The following is a 24673-nucleotide window of genomic DNA, read 5'->3' on the forward strand; positions in this document are numbered from 1 at the left end:
GAAACTCCACAACTAGAGACTCCACAACTAGGGACTCCACAACTAGGGACTCCACAACAAAAACTCCGCATCTACAAACCCGACAACTAGAAACTCCACAACAAGGAACTCCTCAACTAGACACTCCACAACTAGAAACTCCACAACTAGGAACTCCACAACTAAAGACTCCACATTTAGAAACTCCACAGATGGAAGCACCACAACTTGAGACTTCGCATTTAGAAACACGGCAACTAGAAACTCACCAACTAGAAACTCCACAACAAAAACTCCGCAACTACAAACCCGAAAAATAGAAACTCCACAACTAGAAACTCCACAACTAGAAACTCAACAACTAGAAACTCCGCACTTACAAACTTCACAAATAGAAATTCCACTACTAGAAACTCTGCCACTAGAAACTCCGTAACTAGAAACTCCACAGCTAGAAAATCTACAAAGAGAAACTGCACAGCTAGAAACTTCACAACTACAGACTCCGCAATTAGAAAACTACGCAACTAGAAACTCCACAACTAGTACTCCACAACTAGAAACTCTGCAACTAGAAACTCCGCAACTAGAAACTCTACAGCTAGAAACTCCACAACTATAAACTCCACAACTAGAAACTCCGGAACTAGAGACTCCCCAACTAGAGCCTGCACAACTAGAGACTCTGCAACTAGAAACTCCACAGCTAGAAACTCCGCAACTAGAAACTCCACAAATAGAGACTCCGCAACTAGAAAACTCCGAAACTAAAAACTCCACAACTAGAAACTCAAACACTGGAAACTCCACGACTAGAAACTCCTCAACTAGAAACTCCGCAAATAGAAACTCCACAGCTAGAAACGCCACAACTATAAACTCCACAACTAGAAAATCCAGAACTAGAGACTCTACAGCTAGAAAATCCACAAATAGAAACTCCACAACTAGAAACTCCACAACTAGAAACTCTGCATCTAGAAACTCCGCAACTAGAAACTCCACAGCTAGAAATTCCGCGACTAGAAACTCTGCAACTAGAAACTCCACAGCTAGAAAATCCACAAATAGAAACTCCACAACTAGAAACTCCACAACTACCGACTCCGCAACTAGAAAACTCCGCAACTAGAAACTCCGCAACTAGAAACTCCACAACTAGAAACTCTGCAACTAGAAACTCCGCAAATAGAAACTCCACAGCTAGAAACTCCACAACTAGAAACTCCACGACTAGAAACTCCGCAACTAGAAACTAGACAACTACAAACTCTAAAACTACGAATTCCCAACTAGAAACTCCACAACTAGAAACTCCACAACTTGACACTTCGCAACTAGAAACTCCTTAACTAGAAACTCCACAACTAGAGACTCCACAACTACAAACTCCACAACTAGAAACTCCACAGCTAGAAGCTCCCCAACTGGAAACTCCACAGCTAAAAACTCCACAACTTGAGACTTTGCAACTAGAAACTCCACAACTAGAAACTCCAGAACTAGAAACTCTGCAACTAGAAATTCCACAACTAGGGACTCCACAACCTGGGACTCCACAACAAAAACTCCGCAACTACAAACTCCACAACTAGAAACTCCACAACTAGAAACTCCACAACTAGGAACTCCTCAACTAGACACTCCACAACTAGAAACTCCACAACTAGGAACTCCACAACTAAAGACTTCGCAACTAGAAACTCCACAGATAGAAGCACCACAACTTGATACTTCGCATTTAGAAACACGGCAACTAGAAACTCACCAACTAGAAACTCCGCAACTAGAAACTCCACAACTAGAAACTCCACAACTTCAAACACCACAACTAGATACTCCACAACTACAAATTCCACAACTAGAAACTCCACAACTAGAAACTCCACAACTAGAAACTCCACAACTAGAGACTCCACAATTAGAGACTCCCCAACAAAAACTCCGCAACTAGAAACCCGACAACTAGAAACTCCATAACTAGAAACTCCACACCTATCAATTCCGCATCTTGAAACTCCACAACTAGAAACTTCACAACTAGAAACTCCACAACTAGAAACTCCGCAACTACAAACTCCACAACTAGAAACTCCACGACTAGAAACTCGTCAACTAGACACTCCACAACTAGAAACTCCACAACTAGGAACTCCACAACTAAAGACTCCACAACTAGAAACTCCACAGATAGAAGCACCACAACTTGAGACTTCGCTTTTAGAAACACGGCAACTAGAAACTCACCAACTAGAAACTCCGCCACTAAAAACTCCACAACTAGAAACTCCACAACTTGAAACACCACAACTAGATACTCCACAACTACAAATTCTACAACTAGAAACTCCAAAACTAGAAACTCCACAACTATAGACTCCACAATTAGAGACTCCACAACAAAAACTCCGCAACTAGAAACCCGACAACTAGAAACTCCACAACTAGAAACTCCAGACCTATCAATTCAGCATCTTGAAACTCCACAACTAGAAACTCCACAACTAGAAACTCCACAACTAGAAACTCCGCAACTACAAACTCCACAACTACAAACTCCACGACTAGAAACTCTGCAACTAGAAACTCCGCAACTAGAAACTCCAATTCTAGAAAGTCCGCAACTAGAAACTCTGCAACTAGAAACTACGCAACTAGAAACTCCACAGCTTGAAAATCAACAAATAGAAGCTCAGCAACTAGAAACTCCCCAACTACAGACTCCACAACTAGAAACTCCGCAACTAGAAACTCTGCAACTAGAAACTTCACAACTAGAGACTCCACAACCAGGGACTCCACATCAAAAACTCCGCAACTAGAAACCCGACAACTAGAAACTCCACACCTATCAATTCCGCATCTTGAAACTCCACATCTAGAAACTCCACAACTAGAAACTCCACAACTAGAAAGTCTGCAGCTCGAAATTCCGCAACTAGAAACTCCACAGCTAGAAATTCCGCAACTAGAAACTCTGCAACTAGAAACTCCACAGCTAGAAAATCCACAAATAGAAACTCCACAACTAGAAACTCCACAACTATAGACTCCGCAACTAGAAAACTCCGCAACTAGAAACTCCACAACTAGAAGCTCCACAACTAGAAACTCTGCAACTAGAAACTCCGCAAATAGAAACTCCACAGCTAGAAACTCCACAACTAGAAACTCCACGACTAGAAACTCCGCAACTAGAAACCCGACAACTACGAACCCTAAAACTACGAATTCCCAACTAGAAACTCCAGAACTAGAAACTCCACAACTTGACACTTCGCAACTAGAAACTCCTTAACTAGAAACTCCACAACTAGAGACTCCACAACTACAAACTCCACAACTAGAAACTCAACAGCTAGAAGCTCCGCAACTGGAAACTCCACAGCTAAAAACTCCACAACTTGAGACTTTGCAACTAGAAACTCGGCAACCAGAAACTCCACAACTAGAAACTCCACAGCTAGAAACTCCACAATTTGAGACTTCGCATTTAGAAACACGGCAACTAGAAACTCACCAACTAGAAACTCCGCAACTAGAAACTCCACAACTAGAAACTCCACAACTTGAAACACCACAACTAGCTGCTCCACAACTACAAATTCCACAACTAGAAACTCCACAACTAGAAACTCCACAACTAGAAACTCCACAACTAGAGACTCCACAATTAGAGACTCCACAACAAAAACTCCGCAACTAGAAACTCCATAACTAGAAACTCCACACCTACAAATTCCGCATCTTGAAACTCCACAACTAGAAACTTCACAACTAGAAACTCCACAACTAGACACTCCACAACTAGAAACTCCGCAACTACAAACTCCACAACTAGAAACTCCACGACTAGAAACTCCTCAACTAGACACTCCACAACTAGAAACTCCACAACTAGGAACTCCACAACTAAAGACTCCACAACTAGTAACTCCACGGATAGAAGCACCACAACTTGAGACTTCGCATTTAGAAACACGGCAACTAAAAACTCACCAACTAGAAACTCCGCAACTAGAAACTCCACAACTAGAAACTCCACAACTTGAAACACCACAACTAGATACTCCACAACTACAAATTTTACAACTAGAAACTCCACAACTAAAAACTCCACAACTAAAAACTACACAACTAGAGACTCCACAATTAGAGACTCCACAACAAAAACTCCGCAACTAGAAACCCGACAACTAGAAACTCCACAACTAGAAACTCCACACATATCAATTCCGCATCTTGAAACTCCACAACTAGAAACTCCACAACTAGAAACTCCACAACTAGAAACTCCACAACTAGAAACTCCACAACTAGAAACTCCACAACTAGAAACTCCACAACTGGAAACTCCACAGCTAAAAACTCCACAACTTGAGACTTTGCAACTGAGAAACTCCACAACTAGAAACTCCAGAACTAGAAACTCTGCAACTAGAAATTCCACAACTAGGGACTCCACAACCTGGGACTCCACAACAAAAACTCCGCAACTACAAACTCCACAACTAGAAACTCCACAACTAGAAACTCCACAACTAGGAACTCCTCAACTAGACACTCCACAACTAGAAACTCCACAACTAGGAACTCCACAACTAAAGACTTCACAACTAGAAACTCCACAGATAGAAGCACCACAACTTGATACTTCGCATTTAGAAACACGGCAACTAGAAACTCACCAACTAGAAACTCCGCAACTAGAAACTCCACAACTAGAAACTCCACAACTTGAAACACCACAACTAGATACTCCACAACTACAAATTCCACAACTAGAAACTCCACAACTAGAAACTCCACAACTAGAAACTCCACAACTAGAGACTCCACAATTAGAGACTCCCCAACAAAAACTCCGCAACTAGAAACCCGACAACTAGAAACTCCATAACTAGAAACTCCACACCTATCAATTCCGCATCTTGAAACTCCACAACTAGAAACTTCACAACTAGAAACTCCACAACTAGAAACTCCGCAACTACAAACTCCACAACTAGAAACTCCACGACTAGAAACTCCTCAACTAGACACTCCACAACTAGAAACTCCACAACTAGGAACTCCACAACTAAAGACTCCACAACTAGAAACTCCACAGATAGAAGCACCACAACTTGAGACTTCGCTTTTAGAAACACGGCAACTAGAAACTCACCAACTAGAAACTCCGCCACTAAAAACTCCACAACTAGAAACTCCACAACTTGAAACACCACAACTAGATACTCCACAACTACAAATTCTACAACTAGAAACTCCAAAACTAGGAACTCCACAACTATAGACTCCACAATTAGAGACTCCACAACAAAAACTCCGCAACTAGAAACCCGACAACTAGAAACTCCACAACTAGAAACTCCAGACCTATCAATTCAGCATCTTGAAACTCCACAACTAGAAACTCCACAACTAGAAACTCCGCAACTACAAACTCCACAACTACAAACTCCACGACTAGAAACTCTGCAACTAGAAACTCCGCAACTAGAAACTCCAATTCTAGAAAGTCCGCAACTAGAAACTCTGCAACTAGAAACTACGCAACTAGAAACTCCACAGCTTTAAAATCAACAAATAGAAGCTCAGCAACTAGAAACTCCCCAACTACAGACTCCGCAACTAGAAACTCCACAACTAGACACTCCACAACTAGGAACTCTACAACTTCAAAATCCACAACCAGATACTCCACAGCTACCAACTCCACAACTAGAAACTCCGCAGCTACAAACTCCACAACTAAAAACTCCACAACTAGGAACTCAACAACTTGAAACTCCGCAACTAGAAACTCAATAACTAGAAAACTCCGCAACTAGAAACTCTGCAACTAGAAACTCCGCAACTAGAAACTCCACAGCTAGAAACTCAACAACTAGAAACTCCACAACTAGAAACTCTGCAACTAGAAACTCCGCAACTAGAAACTCCATAGCTACAAAGTCCACAACTAGAAACTCTGCAACTAGAAACTCCGCAACTAGAAACTCCACAGCTAGAAAATCCACAAATAGAAACTCCACAACTAGAGACTCCACAACTAGAAACTCCACAACTAGAAACTCCACAACTACGAACCTCACAACTACAAACTCCACAACTAGAAACTCCACAACTAGAAACTACACAACTAGAAACTACACCGCTAAAAATCCACAACTTGAGACTTTGCAACTAGAAACTCGGCAACCAGAAACTCAACAACTAGAAACTCCACAACTAGAAACTCCACAACTAGAAACTCCACAACTTGAAACACCACAACTAGATGCTCCAAAACTACAGACTCCACAACTGGAAACTCCGCAACTAGAAACTCTGCAACTAGAAACTTCACAACTAGAGACTCCACAACTAGGGACTCGACAACAATAACTCCGCAACTACAAACCTGACAACTAGAAACTCCACAACTAGAAACTCCACAACTAAAAACTCCACACTTACAAACTTCACAAATAGAAACTCCACAACTAGAAACTCTGCCACTAGAAACTCCGTAACTAGAAACTCCACAGCTAGAAAGTTCGCAACTAGAAACTCTGCAAATATAAACTCCACAACTAGAAACTCCGAAACTAGAGACTCCCCAACTAGAGCCTGCACAACTAGAGACTCCGCAACTAGAAACTCCACAACTAGAAACTCCACAACTTGAAACACCACAACTAGCTGCTCCACAACTACAAATTCCACAACTAGAAACTCCACAACTAGAAACTCCACAACTAGAAACTCCACAACTAGAGACTCCACAATTAGAGACTCCACAACAAAAACTCCGCAACTAGAAACCCGACAACTAGAAACTCCATAACTAGAAACTCCACACCTATCAATTCCGCATCTTGAAACTCCACAACTAGAAACTTCACAACTAGAAACTCCACAACTAGAAACTCCACAACTAGAAACTCCGCAACTACAAACTCCACAACTAGAAACTCCACGACTAGAAACTCCTCAACTAGACACTCCACAACTAGAAACTCCACAACTAGAAACTCCACAACTAGGAACTCCAGAACTAAAGACTCAACAACTAGAAACTCCACAGATAGAAGCACCACAACTTGAGACTTCGCATTCAGAAACACGGCAACTAGAAACTCTCCAACTAGAAACTCCGCAACTAGAAACTCCACCACAACTAGAAAATCCACAACAACAACTCCGCAACTAGAAACCCGACAACTAGAAACTCCATAACTAGAAACTCCACACCTATCAATTCCGCATCTTGAAACTCCACAACTAGAAACTTCACAAATACAAACTCCACAACTAGAAACTCTGCAACTAGAAACTCCGCAACTAGAAACTCCACAGCTACAAAGTCCGCAACTAGAAACTCTGCAACTAGAAACTCCGCAACTAGAAACTCCACAGCTAGAAAATCCACAAATAGAAACTCTGAAACTAGAAACTCCACAACTAGAGACTCCACAACTAGGGACTCCACAACAAAAACTCCGCGACTACAAACCCGACAACTAGAATTTCCACAACTAAAAACTCCACAACTAGGAACTCCTCAACTAGACACTCTGCAACTAGAAACTCCACTACTAGGAACTCCACAACTAAAGACTACACAACTAGAAACTCCACAGATAGAAGCACCACAACTTGAGACTTCGCATTTAGAAACACGGCAACTAGAAATTCACCAACTAGAAACTCCACAACTAGAAACTCCACAATTAGAGACTCCAGAACAAAAACTCCGCAACTAGAAACCCGACAACTAGAAGCTCCATAACTAGAAACTCCACACCTATCAATTCCGCATCTTGAAACTCCACAACTAGAAACTTCACAACTAGAAACTCCACAACTAGAAACTCCACAACTACAAACTCCGCAACTACAAAGTCCACAACTAGAAACTCCACGACTTGAAACTTCTCAACTAGACACTCCACAACTAGAAACTCCACAACTAGGAACTCCACAACTAAAGACTCCACAACTAGAAACTCCACAGATAGAAGCACCACAACTTGAGACTTCGCATTTAGAAACACGGCAACTAGAAACTCTCCAACTAGAAACTCCGCAACTAGAAACTCCACAACTAGAAAATCCACAACTTGAAACACCACAACTAGATACTCCACAACTACAAATTCCACAACTAGAAACTCCAAAACTAGAAACTCCACAACTGGAGACTCCACAATTAGAGACTCCACAACAACAACTCCGCAACTAAAAACCCGACAACTAGAAACTCCATAACTAGAAACTCCACACCAATCAATTCCGCATCTTGAAACTCCACAACTAGAAACTTCACAACTACAAACTCCACAACTAGAAACTCCACAACTAGAAACTCCGCAACTAGAAACTCCACAACTAGAAACTCCACGACTAGAAACTCCTCAACTAGACACTCCACAACTAGAAACTCCACAACTAGGAACTCCACAACTAAAGACTCCACAACTAGAAACTCCACAGATAGAAGCACCACAACTTGAGACTTCGCATTTAGAAACACGGCAACTAGAAACTCACCAACTAGAAACTCCGCAACTAGAAACTCCACAACTAGAAACTCCACAACTTGAAACACCACAACTAGATACTCCACAACTACAAATTCCAAAACTAGAAACTCCACAACTAGAAACTCCACACCTATCAATTCCGCATCTTGAAACTCAGCAACTAGAAACTTCACAACTAGAAACTCCACAACTAGAAACTCCACAACTAGAAACTCCGCAACTACAAACTACACAACTACAAACTCCACGACTAGAAACTCTGCAACTAGAAACTCCGCAACTAGAAACTCCAATTCTAGAAAGTCCGCAACTAGAAACTCTGCAACTAGAAACTACGCAACTAGAAACTCCACAGCTTTAAAATCAACAAATAGAAGCTCAGCAACTAGAAACTCCCCAACTACAGACTCCGCAACTAGAAACTCCACAACTAGACACTCCACAACTAGGAACTCTACAACTTCAAAATCCACAACCAGATACTCCACAGCTACCAACTCCACAACTAGAAACTCCGCAGCTACAAACTCCACAACTAGAAACTCCACAACTAGGAACTCAACAACTTGAAACTCCGCAACTAGAAACTCAATAACTAGAAAACTCCGCAACTAGAAACTCTGCAACTAGAAACTCCGCAACTAGAAACTCCACAGCTAGAAACTCAACAACTAGAAACTCCACAACTAGAAACTCTGCAACTAGAAACTCCGCAACTAGAAACTCCATAGCTACAAAGTCCACAACTAGAAACTCTGCAACTAGAAACTCCGCAACTAGAAACTCCACAGCTAGAAAATCCACAAATAGAAACTCCACAACTAGAGACTCCACAACTAGAAACTCCACAACTAGAAACTCCACAACTACGAACCTCACAACTACAAACTCCACAACTAGAAACTCCACAACTAGAAACTACACAACTAGAAACTACACCGCTAAAAATCCACAACTTGAGACTTTGCAACTAGAAACTCGGCAACCAGAAACTCAACAACTAGAAACTCCACAACTAGAAACTCCACAACTAGAAACTCCACAACTTGAAACACCACAACTAGATGCTCCAAAACTACAGACTCCACAACTGGAAACTCCGCAACTAGAAACTCTGCAACTAGAAACTTCACAACTAGAGACTCCACAACTAGGGACTCGACAACAATAACTCCGCAACTACAAACCTGACAACTAGAAACTCCACAACTAGAAACTCCACAACTAAAAACTCCACACTTACAAACTTCACAAATAGAAACTCCACAACTAGAAACTCTGCCACTAGAAACTCCGTAACTAGAAACTCCACAGCTAGAAAGTTCGCAACTAGAAACTCTGCAAATATAAACTCCACAACTAGAAACTCCGAAACTAGAGACTCCCCAACTAGAGCCTGCACAACTAGAGACTCCGCAACTAGAAACTCCACAACTAGAAACTCCACAACTTGAAACACCACAACTAGCTGCTCCACAACTACAAATTCCACAACTAGAAACTCCACAACTAGAAACTCCACAACTAGAAACTCCACAACTAGAGACTCCACAATTAGAGACTCCACAACAAAAACTCCGCAACTAGAAACCCGACAACTAGAAACTCCATAACTAGAAACTCCACACCTATCAATTCCGCATCTTGAAACTCCACAACTAGAAACTTCACAACTAGAAACTCCACAACTAGAAACTCCACAACTAGAAACTCCGCAACTACAAACTCCACAACTAGAAACTCCACGACTAGAAACTCCTCAACTAGACACTCCACAACTAGAAACTCCACAACTAGAAACTCCACAACTAGGAACTCCAGAACTAAAGACTCAACAACTAGAAACTCCACAGATAGAAGCACCACAACTTGAGACTTCGCATTCAGAAACACGGCAACTAGAAACTCTCCAACTAGAAACTCCGCAACTAGAAACTCCACAACTAGAAAATCCACAACAACAACTCCGCAACTAGAAACCCGACAACTAGAAACTCCATAACTAGAAACTCCACACCTATCAATTCCGCATCTTGAAACTCCACAACTAGAAACTTCACAAATACAAACTCCACAACTAGAAACTCTGCAACTCGAAACTCCGCAACTAGAAACTCCACAGCTACAAAGTCCGCAACTAGAAACTCTGCAACTAGAAACTCCGAAACTAGAAACTCCACAGCTAGAAAATCCACAAATAGAAACTCTGAAACTAGAAACTCCACAACTAGAGACTCCACAACTAGGGACTCCACAACAAAAACTCCGCGACTACAAACCCGACAACTAGAATTTCCACAACTAAAAACTCCACAACTAGGAACTCCTCAACTAGACACTCTGCAACTAGAAACTCCACTACTAGGAACTCCACAACTAAAGACTACACAACTAGAAACTCCACAGATAGAAGCACCACAACTTGAGACTTCGCATTTAGAAACACGGCAACTAGAAATTCACCAACTAGAAACTCCACAACTAGAAACTCCACAATTAGAGACTCCAGAACAAAAACTCCGCAACTAGAAACCCGACAACTAGAAGCTCCATAACTAGAAACTCCACACCAATCAATTCCGCATCTTGAAACTCCACAACTAGAAACTCCACAACTAGAAACTCCACAACTACAAACTCCGCAACTACAAAGTCCACAACTAGAAACTCCACGACTTGAAACTCCTCAACTAGACACTCCACAACTAGAAACTCCACAACTAGGAACTCCACAACTAAAGACTCCACAACTAGAAACTCCACAGATAGAAGCACCACAACTTGAGACTTCGCATTTAGAAACACGGCAACTAGAAACTCTCCAACTAGAAACTCCGCAACTAGAAACTCCACAACTAGAAAATCCACAACTTGAAACACCACAACTAGATACTCCACAACTACAAATTCCACAACTAGAAACTCCAAAACTAGAAACTCCACAACTGGAGACTCCACAATTAGAGACTCCACAACAACAACTCCGCAACTAAAAACCCGACAACTAGAAACTCCATAACTAGAAACTCCACACCAATCAATTCCGCATCTTGAAACTCCACAACTAGAAACTTCACAACTACAAACTCCACAACTAGAAACTCCACAACTAGAAACTCCGCAACTAGAAACTCCACAACTAGAAACTCCACGACTAGAAACTCCTCAACTAGACACTCCACAACTAGAAACTCCACAACTAGGAACTCCACAACTAAAGACTCCACAACTAGAAACTCCACAGATAGAAGCACCACAACTTGAGACTTCGCATTTAGAAACACGGCAACTAGAAACTCACCAACTAGAAACTCCGCAACTAGAAACTCCACAACTAGAAACTCCACAACTTGAAACACCACAACTAGATACTCCACAACTACAAATTCCAAAACTAGAAACTCCACAACTAGAAACTCCACACCTATCAATTCCGCATCTTGAAACTCAGCAACTAGAAACTTCACAACTAGAAACTCCACAACTAGAAACTCCACAACTAGAAACTCCGCAACTACAAACTACACAACTACAAACTCCACGACTAGAAACTCTGCAACTAGAAACTCCGCAACTAGAAACTCCAATTCTAGAAAGTCCGCAACTAGAAACTCTGCAACTAGAAACTACGCAACTAGAAACTCCACAGCTTTAAAATCAACAAATAGAAGCTCAGCAACTAGAAACTCCCCAACTACAGACTCCGCAACTAGAAACTCCACAACTAGACACTCCACAACTAGGAACTCTACAACTTCAAAATCCACAACCAGATACTCCACAGCTACCAACTCCACAACTAGAAACTCCGCAGCTACAAACTCCACAACTAGAAACTCCACAACTAGGAACTCAACAACTTGAAACTCCGCAACTAGAAACTCAATAACTAGAAAACTCCGCAACTAGAAACTCTGCAACTAGAAACTCCGCAACTAGAAACTCCACAGCTAGAAACTCAACAACTAGAAACTCCACAACTAGAAACTCTGCAACTAGAAACTCCGCAACTAGAAACTCCATAGCTACAAAGTCCACAACTAGAAACTCTGCAACTAGAAACTCCGCAACTAGAAACTCCACAGCTAGAAAATCCACAAATAGAAACTCCACAACTAGAGACTCCACAACTAGAAACTCCACAACTAGAAACTCCACAACTACGAACCTCACAACTACAAACTCCACAACTAGAAACTCCACAACTAGAAACTACACAACTAGAAACTACACCGCTAAAAATCCACAACTTGAGACTTTGCAACTAGAAACTCGGCAACCAGAAACTCAACAACTAGAAACTCCACAACTAGAAACTCCACAACTAGAAACTCCACAACTTGAAACACCACAACTAGATGCTCCAAAACTACAGACTCCACAACTGGAAACTCCGCAACTAGAAACTCTGCAACTAGAAACTTCACAACTAGAGACTCCACAACTAGGGACTCGACAACAATAACTCCGCAACTACAAACCTGACAACTAGAAACTCCACAACTAGAAACTCCACAACTAAAAACTCCACACTTACAAACTTCACAAATAGAAACTCCACAACTAGAAACTCTGCCACTAGAAACTCCGTAACTAGAAACTCCACAGCTAGAAAGTTCGCAACTAGAAACTCTGCAAATATAAACTCCACAACTAGAAACTCCGAAACTAGAGACTCCCCAACTAGAGCCTGCACAACTAGAGACTCCGCAACTAGAAACTCCACAACTAGAAACTCCACAACTTGAAACACCACAACTAGCTGCTCCACAACTACAAATTCCACAACTAGAAACTCCACAACTAGAAACTCCACAACTAGAAACTCCACAACTAGAGACTCCACAATTAGAGACTCCACAACAAAAACTCCGCAACTAGAAACCCGACAACTAGAAACTCCATAACTAGAAACTCCACACCTATCAATTCCGCATCTTGAAACTCCACAACTAGAAACTTCACAACTAGAAACTCCACAACTAGAAACTCCACAACTAGAAACTCCGCAACTACAAACTCCACAACTAGAAACTCCACGACTAGAAACTCCTCAACTAGACACTCCACAACTAGAAACTCCACAACTAGAAACTCCACAACTAGGAACTCCAGAACTAAAGACTCAACAACTAGAAACTCCACAGATAGAAGCACCACAACTTGAGACTTCGCATTCAGAAACACGGCAACTAGAAACTCTCCAACTAGAAACTCCGCAACTAGAAACTCCACAACTAGAAAATCCACAACAACAACTCCGCAACTAGAAACCCGACAACTAGAAACTCCATAACTAGAAACTCCACACCTATCAATTCCGCATCTTGAAACTCCACAACTAGAAACTTCACAAATACAAACTCCACAACTAGAAACTCTGCAACTCGAAACTCCGCAACTAGAAACTCCACAGCTACAAAGTCCGCAACTAGAAACTCTGCAACTAGAAACTCCGAAACTAGAAACTCCACAGCTAGAAAATCCACAAATAGAAACTCTGAAACTAGAAACTCCACAACTAGAGACTCCACAACTAGGGACTCCACAACAAAAACTCCGCGACTACAAACCCGACAACTAGAATTTCCACAACTAAAAACTCCACAACTAGGAACTCCTCAACTAGACACTCTGCAACTAGAAACTCCACTACTAGGAACTCCACAACTAAAGACTACACAACTAGAAACTCCACAGATAGAAGCACCACAACTTGAGACTTCGCATTTAGAAACACGGCAACTAGAAATTCACCAACTAGAAACTCCACAACTAGAAACTCCACAATTAGAGACTCCAGAACAAAAACTCCGCAACTAGAAACCCGACAACTAGAAGCTCCATAACTAGAAACTCCACACCAATCAATTCCGCATCTTGAAACTCCACAACTAGAAACTCCACAACTAGAAACTCCACAACTACAAACTCCGCAACTACAAAGTCCACAACTAGAAACTCCACGACTTGAAACTCCTCAACTAGACACTCCACAACTAGAAACTCCACAACTAGGAACTCCACAACTAAAGACTCCACAACTAGAAACTCCACAGATAGAAGCACCACAACTTGAGACTTCGCATTTAGAAACACGGCAACTAGAAACTCTCCAACTAGAAACTCCGCAACTAGAAACTCCACAACTAGAAAATCCACAACTTGAAACACCACAACTAGATACTCCACAACTACAAATTCCACAACTAGAAACTCCAAAACTAGAAACTCCACAACTGGAGACTCCACAATTAGAGACTCCACAACAACAACTCCGCAACTAAAAACCCGACAACTAGAAACTCCATAACTAGAAACTCCACACCAATCAATTCCGCATCTTGAAACTCCACAACTAGAAACTTCACAACTACAAACTCCACAACTAGAAACTCCACAACTAGAAACTCCGCAACTAGAAACTCCACAACTAGAAACTCCACGACTAGAAACTCCTCAACTAGACACTCCACAACTAGAAACTCCACAACTAGGAACTCCACAACTAAAGACTCCACAACTAGAAACTCCACAGATAGAAGCACCACAACTTGAGACTTCGCATTTAGAAACACGGCAACTAGAAACTCACCAACTAGAAACTCCGCAACTAGAAACTCCACAACTAGAAACTCCACAACTTGAAACACCACAACTAGATACTCCACAACTACAAATTCCAAAACTAGAAACTCCACAACTAGAAACTCCACACCTATCAATTCCGCATCTTGAAACTCAGCAACTAGAAACTTCACAACTAGAAACTCCACAACTAGAAACTCCACAACTAGAAACTCCGCAACTACAAACTACACAACTACAAACTCCACGACTAGAAACTCTGCAACTAGAAACTCCGCAACTAGAAACTCCACAACTAGGGACTCCACAACAAAAACTCCGCATCTACAAACCCGACAACTAGAAACTCCACAACTAGAAAATCCACAAATAGAAACTCCACAACTTGAAACACCACAACTAGATGCTCCACAACTACAGACTCCACAATTAGAAACTCTGCAACTAGAAACTCCACAACTAGAGACTCCACAACTAGGGACTCCACAACAAAAACTCCGCATCTACAAACCCGACAACTAGAAACTCCACAACTAGAAACTCCACAACAAGGAACTCCTCAACTAGACACTCCACAACTAGAAACTCCACAACTAGGAACTCCACAACTAAAGACTCCACAACTAGAAACTCCACAGATAGAAGCACCACAACTTGAGACTTCGCATTGAGAAACACGGCAACTAGAAACTCACCAACTAGAAACTCCACAACAAAAACTCCGCAACTACAAACCCGAAAAATAGAAACTCCACAACTAGAAACTCCACAACTAGAAACTCAACAACTAGAAACTCCGCACTTACAAACTTCACAAATAGAAATTCCACTACTAGAAACTCTGCCACTAGAAACTCCGTAACTAGAAACTCCACAGCTAGAAAGTTCGCAACTAGAAACTCTGCAACTAGAAACTCCACAGCTAGAAAATCCACAAAGAGAAACTGCACAGCTAGAAACTTCACAACTACAGACTCCGCAATTAGAAAACTACGCAACTAGAAACTCCACAACTAGTACTCCACAACTAGAAACTCTGCAACTAGAAACTCCGCAACTAGAAACTCTACAGCTAGAAACTCCACAACTAGAAACTCCACAACTAGAAACTCCGGAACTAGAGACTCCCCAACTAGAGCCTGCACAACTAGAGACTCTGCAACTAGAAACTCCACAGCTAGAAACTCCGCAACTAGAAACTCCACAAATAGAGACTCCGCAACTAGAAAACTCCGCAACTAAAAACTCCACAACTAGAAACTCAAACACTAGAAACTCCACGACTAGAAACTCCTCAACTAGAAACTCCGCAAATAGAAACTCCACAGCTAGAAACGCCACAACTATAAACTCCACAACTAGAAAATCCAGAACTAGAGACTCTACAGCTAGAAAATCCACAAATAGAAACTCCACAACTAGAAACTCCACAACTAGAAACTCTGCAACTAGAAACTCCGCAACTAGAAACTCCACAGCTAGAAACTCAACTATAAACTCCACAACTAGAAACTTCAGAACTAGAGACTCCAAAACTAGAGCCTGCACAACTAGAGACTCTGCAACTAGAAACTCCACAGCTAGAAACTCCACAACTAGAAACTCCACAACTATAGACTCCGCAACTAGAAACTCCACAACTTGAAGCTCTGCAACACGAAACTCTGCAACTAGAAAATCCACAACTATAAACTCAAGTAGAAACTTCCCAACTAGAAACTACACAACTAGAAGCTCCGCAACTAGAAACTCCGCAACTAGAAAATCCACAAATAGAAACTTCACAACTAGAAACTCCACAACAGGAAACTCCACAACTAAAAACTCCACAACTAAAAACTCCACAACTAGAAACTCCATGACTAGAGATTCCATAAGTAGAAACTCCACAGCTATAATTTCAGCAACTAGAAATGCCACAACTAGAAACTCCACAACTAGGAACTCTGCAACTAGAAAATCTACAACTAGAAACTCGAAAACCTAAACTCCCACTAGAAACTCAACACCTAGAAACTCCGAAACCAGAAACTCCACAACTAGACACTCCACAACTAGAAACTCCACAACTAGGAACTCCACAACTAGAGACTCTACAACTAGAAACTCCACAGATAGAAACACCACAACTTGAGACTTCGCATTTAAAAACACGGCAACTAGAAACTCCACAACTAGAAACTCTGCAACTAGAAACTCCGCAAATAGAAACTCCACAGCTAGAAACTTCACAACTAGAAACTCCATGACTAGAAACTCCGCAACTAGAAACCCGACAACTACGAACCCTAAAACTACGAATTCCCAACTAGAAACTCCACAACTAGAAACTCCACAACTTGACACTTCGCAACTAGAAACTCCTTAACTAGAAACTCCACAACTAGAGACTCCACAACTACAAACTCCACAACTAGAAACTCCACAGCTAGAAGCTCCGCAACTGGAAACTCCACAGCTAAAAACTCCACAACTTGAGACTTTGCAACTAGAAACTCGGCAACCAGAAACTCCACAACTAGAAACTCCACAACTAGAAACTCCACAGCTAGAAACTCCACAAATTGAGACTTCGCATTTAGAAGCACGGCAACTAGAAACTCACCAACTAGAAACTCCGCAACTAGAAACTCCACAGCTAGAAACTCCACAACTTGAAACACCACAACTAGATACTCCACAACTACAAATTCCAAAACTAGAAACTCCAGAACTAGAAACTCCACACCTATCAATTCCGCATCTTGAAACTCCCCAACTAGAAATTTCACAACTAGAAACTCCACAACTAGAAACTCCACAACTAGAAACTCCGCAACTACAAACTCCACAGCTACAAACTCCGCGACTAGAAACTCTGCAACTAGAAACTCCGCAACTAGAAACTCCACAACTAGGGACTCCACAACAAAAACTCCGCATCTACAAACCCGACAACTAGAAACTCCACAACTAGAAAATCCACAAATAGAAACTCCACAACTTGAAACACCACAACTAGATGCTCCACAACTACAGACTCCACTACTAGAAACTCTGCAACTAGAAACTCCACAACTAGAGACTCCACAACTAGGGACTCCACAACAAAAACACTGCATCTACAAACCCGACAACTACAAACTCCACAACTAGAAACTCCACAACTAGGAACTCCTGAACTAGACACTCCACAACTAGACACTCCACAACTAGGAACTCCACAACTAAAGACTCCACAACTAGAAACTCCACAGATAGAAGCACCACAACTTGAGACTTCGCATTTAGAAACACGGCAACTAGAAACTCACCAACTAGAAACTCCACAACAAAAACTCCGCAACTACAAACCCGACAACTAGAAACTCCACAACTAGATGCTCCACACCTTTCAATTCCGCATCTTGATACTCCACAACTAGAAACTCCACAACTAGAAACTCAACAACTAGAAACTCCGCACTTACAAACTTCACAAATAGAAACTCCACAACTAGAAACTCTGCCACTAGAAACTCCGTAACTAGAAACTCCACAGCTAAAAAGTTCGCAACTAGAAACTCTGCAACTAGAAACTCCACAGCTAGAAAATCCACAAAGAGAAACTCCACAGCAAGAAACTTCACAACTACAGACTCCGCAACCAGAAAACTCCGCAACTAGAAACTCCACAACTAGTACTCCACAACTAGAAACTCTACAACTAGAAACTCCGCAACTAGAAACTCCACAGCTAGAAACTCCACAACTATAAACTCCACAACTATAAACTCCGGAACTAGAGACTCCCCACCTAGAGATTGCACAACTAGAGACTCTGCAACTAGAAACTCCACAGCTAGAAACTCCGCAACTAGAAACTCCACAACTAGAGACTCCGCAACTAGAAAACTCCGATACTAAAAACTCCACAACTAGAAACTCAAACACTAGAAACTCCACGACTAGAAACTCCGCAACTAGAAACTCCGCAAATAGAAACTCCACAGCTAGAAACGCCACAACTATGAACTCCACAACTAGAAACTCCAGAACGAGAGACTCTACAGCTAGAAAATTCACAAATAGAAACTCCACAACTAGAAACTCCACGTCTAGAAACTCTGCAACTAGATACTCCGCAACTAGAAACTCCCCAGCTAGAAACTCCACAACTATAAACTCCACAACTAGAAACTTCAGAACTAGAGACTCCACAACTAGAGCCTGCACAACTAGAGACTCGGCAACTAGAAACTCCACAGCTAGAAACTCCACAACTAGAAACTCCACAACTATGGACTCCGCAACTAGAAACTCCACAACTTGAAGCTCTGCAACACGAAACTCTGCAACTAGAAAATCCACAACTATAAACTAAAGTAGAAACTTCCCAACTAGAAACTACACAACTAGAAGCTCCGCAACTAGAAACTCCGCAACTAGAAAATCCACAAATAGAAACTTCACAACTACAAACTCCAAAACAGGAAACTCCACAACTAAAAACTCCACAACTAAAAACGCCACAACTAGAAACTCCATGACTAGAGATTCCATAAGTAGAAACTCCACAGCTATAATTTCAGCAACTAGAAATGCCACAACTAGAAACTCCACAACTAGGAACTCTGCAACTAGAAAATCTACAACTAGAAACTCGAAAACTAAAACTCCAACTAGAAACTCAACACCTAGAAACTCCGAAACCAGAAACTCCACAACTAGACACTCCACAACTAGAAACTCCAAAACTAGGAACTCCACAACTAGAGACTCTACAACTACAAACTCCACAGATAGAAACACCACAACTTGAGACTTCGCATTTAGAAACACGGCAACTAGAAACTCCACAACTAGAAACTCTACAACTAGAAACTGCGCAACTAGAAACTCCACAGCTGGAAACTCCACAACTTTAGACTTTGCAACTAGAAACTCGGCAACTAGAAACTTTGCAACTAGAAACTCCACAACGAGAGACTCCATAACTAAAAACTCCACAACTAGAAACTCCACAACTGCAGACTCCACAACTACAGACTCCACAGCTAGAAACTCCGCAACTAGAAACTCTGCAACTAGAAACTTCACAACTAGAGACTCCACAACCGGGGACTCCACATCAAAAACTCCGAAACTAGAAACCCGACAACTAGAAACTCCACACCAATCAATTCCGCATCTTGAAACTCCACAACTAGAAACTCCACAACTAAAAACTCCACAACTAGAAACTCCAAACTAGAAAGTCTGCAGCTAGAAACTCCGCAACTAAAAACTCCACAGCTAGAAATTCCGCAACTAATAACTCTGCAACTAGAAACTCCGCAACTAGAAACTCCACAGCTAGAAAATCAACAAATAGAAACTCCACAACTAGAAACTCCACAACTACAGACTCCGCAACTAGAAAACTCCGCAACTAGAAACTCCACAACTAGAAACTCCACAACTAGAAACTCTGCAACTAGAAACTCCGCAAATAGAAACTCCACAGCTAGAAACTCCACAACTAGAAACTCCGCAACTAGAAACCCGACAACTACGAACCCTAAAACTATGAATTCCCAACTAGAAACTCCACAACTAGAAACTCCACAACTTGACACTTCGCAACTAGAAACTCCTTAACTAAAAACTCCACAACTAGAGACTCCACAACTACAAACTCCACAACTAGAAACTCCACAACTAGAAGCTCCACAACTGGAAACTCTACAGCTAAAAACTCCAAAACTTGAGACTTTGCAACTAGAAACTCGGCAACCAGAAACTCCACAACTAAAAACTCCACAACTAGAAACTCCACAGCTAGAAACTCCACAAATTGAGACTTTGCAACTAGAAACTCGGCAACCAGAAACTCACTAACTAGAAACTCCACAACTAGAAACTCCACAACTTGAAACACCACAACTAGAAACTCCGCACTTACAAACTTCACAAATAGAAATTCCACTACTAGAAACTCTGCCACTAGAAACTCCGTAACTAGAAACTCCACAGCTAGAAAGTTCGCAACTAGAAACTCTGCAACTAGAAACTCCACAGCTAGAAAATCCACAAAGAGAAACTCCACAGCTAGAAACTTCACAACTACAGACTCCGCAATTAGAAAACTACGCAACTAGAAACTCCACAACTAGTACTCCACAACTAGAAACTCTGCAACTAGAAACTCCGCAACTAGAAACTCTACAGCTAGAAACTCCACAACTATAAACTCCACAACTAGAAACTCCGGAACTAGAGACTCCCCAACTAGAGCCTGCACAGCTAGAGACTCTGCAACTAGAAACTCCACAGCTAGAAACTCCGCAACTAGAAACTCCACAAATAGAGACTCCGCAACTAGAAAACTCCGCAACTAAAAACTCCACAACTAGAAACTCAAACACTAGAAACTCCACGACTAGAAACTCCGCAACTAGAAACTCCGCAAATAGAAACTCCACAGCTAGAAACGCCACAACTGTAAACTCCACAACTAGAAACTCCAGAACTACAGAATCTACAGCTAGAAAATCCACAAATAGAAACTCCACAACTAGAAACTCCACAACTAGAAACTCTGCAACTAGAAACTCCGCAACTAGAAACTCCACAGCTAGAAACTCCACAACTATAAACTCCACAACTAGATACTTCTGAACTAGAGACTCCAAAACTAGAGCCTGCACAACTAGAGACTCTGCAACTAGAAACTCCACAGCTAGAAACTCCACAACTAGAAACTCCACAACTATAGACTCCGCAACTAGAAACTCCACAACTTGAAGCTCTGCAACACGAAACTCTGCAACTAGAAAATCCACAACTATAAACTCAAGTAGAAACTTCCCAACTAGAAACTACACAACTAGAAGCTCCGCAACTAGAAACTCCGCAACTAGAAAATCCACAAATAGAAACTTCACAACTAGAAACTCCACAACAGGAAACTCCACAACTAAAAACTCCACAACTAAAAACTCCACAACTAAAAACTCCACAACTAGAAACTCCACAACTAGAAACTCCATGACTAGAGATTCCATAAGTAGAAACTCCACAGCTATAATTTCAGCAACTAGAAATGCCACAACTAGAAACTCCACAACTAGGAACTCTGCAACTAGAAAATCTACAACTAGAAACTCGAAAACTAAAACTCCAACTAGAAACTCAACACCTAGAAACTCCGAAACCAGAAACTCCACAACTAGACACTCCACAACTAGAAACTCCACAACTAGGAACTCTACAACTAGAAACTCCACAGATAGAAACACCACAACTTGAGACTTCGCATTTAAAAACACGGCAACTAGAAACTCCTCAACTAGAAACTCTACAACTAGAAACTCCGCAACTAGAAACTCCACAGCTGGAAACTCCACAACTTTAGACTTTGCAACTAAAAACTCGGCAACTAGAAACTTCGCAACTAGAAACTCCACAACGAGAGACTCCATAACTAAAAACTGCACAACTAGAAACTCCACAACTGCAGACTCCACAACTACAGACTCCACAACTAGAAACTCCGCAACTAGAAACTCTGCAACTAGAAACTTCACAACTAGAGACTCCACAACCAGGGACTCCACATCAAAAACTCCGCAAAAAGAAACCCGACAACTAGTAACTCCACATCTAGAAACTCCACACCTATCGATTCCGCATCTTGAAACTCCACAACTAAAAACTCCACAACTAGAAACTCCACAACTAGAAAGTCTGCAGCTAGAAACTCCGCAACTAGAAACTCCACAGCTAGAAACTCCATGACTAGAAACTCCGCAACTAGAAACCCGACAACTACGAACCCTAAAACTACGAATTCCCAACTAGAAACTCCACAACTAGAAACTCCACAACTTGACACTTCGCAACCAGAAACTCCTTACCTAGAAACTCCACAACTAGAGACTCCACAACTACAAACTCCACAACTAGAAACTCCACAGCTAGAAGCTCCGCAACTGGAAACTCCACAGCTAAAAACTCCACAACTTGAGACTTTGCAACTAGAAACTCGGCAACCAGAAACTCCACAACTAGAAACTCCACAACTAGAAACTCCACAACTTGAAACACCACAACTAGCTTGTCCACAACTACAAAGTCCACAACTAGAAACTCCACAACTAGAAACTCCACAACTAGAAACTCCACAACTAGAGACTCTACAATTAGAGATTCCACAACAAAAACTCCGCAACTAGAAACCCGACAACTAGAAACTCCATAACTAGAAACTCCACACCTATCAATTCCGCATCTTGAAACTCCACAACTAGAAACTTCACAACTAGAAACTCCACAACTAGAAACTCCGCAACTACAAACTCCACAACTAGAAACTCCACGACTAGAAACTCCTCAACTAGACACTCCACAACTAGAAACTCCACAACTAGGAACTCCACAACTAAAGACTCCACAACTAGAAACTCCACAGATAGAAGCACCACAACTTGAGACTTCGCATTTAGAAACACGGCAACTAGAAACTCACCAACTAGAAACTCCGCAACTAGAAACTCCACAGCTAGAAACTCCACAACTTGAAACACCACAACTAGATACTCCACAACTACAAATTCCAAAACTAGAAACTCCAGAACTAGAAACTCCACACCTATCAATTCCGCATCTTGAAACTCCCCAACTAGAAACTTCACAACTAGAAACTCCACAACTAGAAACTCCACAACTAGAAACTCCGCAACTACAAACTCCACAGCTACAAACTCCGCGACTAGAAACTCTGCAACTAGAAACTCCGCAACTAGAAACTCCACAACTAGGGACTCCACAACAAAAACTCCGCATCTACAAACCCGACAACTAGAAACTCCACAACTAGAAAATCCACAAATAGAAACTCCACAACTTGAAACACCACAACTAGATGCTCCACAACTACAGACTCCACAACTAGAAACTCTGCAACTAGAAACTCCACAACTAGAGACTCCACAACTAGGGACTCCACAACAAAAACTCCGCATCTACAAACCCGACAACTACAAACTCCACAACTAGAAACTCCACAACTAGGAACTCCTCAACTAGACACTCCACAACTAGAAACTCCACAACTAGGAACTCCACAACTAAATACTCCACAACTAGAAACTCCACAGATAGAAGCACCACAACTTGAGACTTCGCATTTAGAAACACGGCAACTAGAAACTCACCAACTAGAAACTCCACAACAAAAACTCCGCAACTACAAACTCGACAACTAGAAACTCCACAACTAGATGCTCCACACCTTTCAATTCCGCATTTGAAACTCCACAACTAGAAACTCAACAACTAGAAACTCCGCACTTACAAACTTCACAAATAGAAACTCCACAACTAGAAACTCTGCCACTAGAAACTCCGTAACTAGAAACTCCACAGCTAAAAACTTCGCAACTAGAAACTCTGCAACTAGAAACTCCACAGCTAGAAAATCCACAAAGAGAAACTCCACAGCTAGAAACTTCACAACTACAGACTCCGCAACCAGAAAACTCCGCAACCATAATTTCCACAACTAGTACTCCACAACTAGAAACTCTACAACTAGAAACTCCGCAACTAGAAACTCCACAGCTAGAAACTCCACA

Source organism: Rhipicephalus microplus, chromosome 8 (genome assembly GCF_043290135.1).
Source record: "Rhipicephalus microplus isolate Deutch F79 chromosome 8, USDA_Rmic, whole genome shotgun sequence".
In the NCBI taxonomy this organism is placed as follows: Eukaryota; Metazoa; Arthropoda; class Arachnida; order Ixodida; family Ixodidae; genus Rhipicephalus; species Rhipicephalus microplus.